The sequence below is a fragment of the Schistocerca americana genome, chromosome 5 (assembly GCF_021461395.2).
Source record: "Schistocerca americana isolate TAMUIC-IGC-003095 chromosome 5, iqSchAmer2.1, whole genome shotgun sequence".
NCBI lineage: Eukaryota > Metazoa > Arthropoda > Insecta > Orthoptera > Acrididae > Schistocerca > Schistocerca americana.
Genome location: NC_060123.1, coordinates 612,021,092 through 612,022,922, shown reverse-complemented (window position 1 = coordinate 612,022,922; position 1,831 = coordinate 612,021,092).

The following is a 1,831-nucleotide window of genomic DNA, read 5'->3' as shown; positions in this document are numbered from 1 at the left end:
AACCGTCATCGAACCCATCGTTCTACCATTCTGAGACCGGCAAGGGAACTTGCTGTTCCAACAGGACAATGAACGTCCGCATGTATCCCGTGCCACCCAATGTGCTCTAGAAGGTGTAAGTCAACTACCCTGGCCAGCAAGATCTCCGGATCTGTCCCCCATTGAGCATGTTTGGGACTGGACGAAGCGTCGTCTCACGCGGTCTGCACGTCCAGCACGAACGCTGGTCCAACTGATGCGCCAGGTGGAAATGGCATGGCAAGCCGTTCCACAGGACTACATCCAGCATCTCTATGATCGTCTCCATGGGAGAATAGCAGCCTGCATTGCTGCGAAAGGTGGATATACACTGTACTAGTGCCGACATCGTGCATGCTCTGTTGCCTGTGTCTATGTGCCTGTGGTTCTGTCAGTGTGATCATGTGATGTATCTGACCCCAGGAATGTGTCAATAAAGTTTCCCCTTCCTCGGACAATGAATTCACGGTGTTCTTATTTCAATTTCCAGGAGTGTAGATGAATGTTGCAGATGTGATGACACATGCATTCATGGTTAGTTCTAGCCGTAAGTTTTTGCACTACTCATCCCATGTTGAACTGCATCACAATAATGGAGGTTCGGTAGAATGAATGATTGCACGAGTATCCATTTCTAATTTTGTGGAAATATGTTCCGAAACTTTTTGAGGACACAGAGGTAATTGCAAGTCTTGCACACGGTGACAGTATTTTCTGCCTGGTTGAGATTTTCATCCAAGGTTACATCTAAGTTCTTCACTGTTTTATGATGAGGTATTTGAATACCGTTGAGCAGAATAGGAGGCAATTTTTCACGAAATGCTCAACTTATTAGTTCCTGATGGGATACAAGGATCACTTGTGACCTTTTTGCATTTAGTTTAAGTTACAGGTTTTGTGCCAGTGATACTATGGAAGACAGAGCATCATTCAACTGGAGAATTGCAGTATTCATGTATTCAGGTCTAGCATTTAGGTAAGGATGGAGGTCGGTGGCATAGGAATGATATTGTCACATCGTAACGAAATTCAAGACCAAATCCAAAAGCAGGGTTGTCAATGAAATGCAATACTGAAAGCATGTTTATTGCAAATTCCAATGTACAGACAAGCAGAACCATCCTCCTAGATGGAGATGCAGCTATTATACAAATATCAAATACTCCATAATACACAAAGATAACAAACATGAAATATTTCAAGAACCTTACCGAAATGATAAATACAAAATAAAAATAACTGCTGGGGTTCAAGATTGAAAAGGCAACCTGCAGCATGTAAGTCAGCTATGTCACCTACCACATCACACTTAACACACCACAGTTCACGTCATTCCACCCTCTCCTGGAGAAACAGTGACCACCTGTTTCAAAGTTCTTACTGGAGCAGACTATAGCATGCTGTACCTATACCTCATAATTGGTCCTCTGAATGGTGGAAATTGTGGGTCCTCATTTGTGTTGTTACATCCTGTTCACTACGATGGACAACAAAGGTAGCCCTTCCCATCAAAAGTATATGATCATTGAGTCAGTCTTAAGTTTCTTTGAACATCTAATTGTCAATCAGCATCTGTGGATTGTAGTAGGACTTCATGCAGAGGACATGGATGAAGTCTTTGCTTTTAGATGAAGGACCATGAACCTTGACTGCGTATGTGGCATCTAACAAGCAACAAAGAATACAATTTGGCAAAAAGGAGTGCTTTAGTAACTTTTTCAATAGTCCCGCACTCTACACAGGCATAAGATCCATACCAAGTGTCCCAAGTTATAAATCACTCACCATTGCTTAATTTTATAGCGTTCTCGGT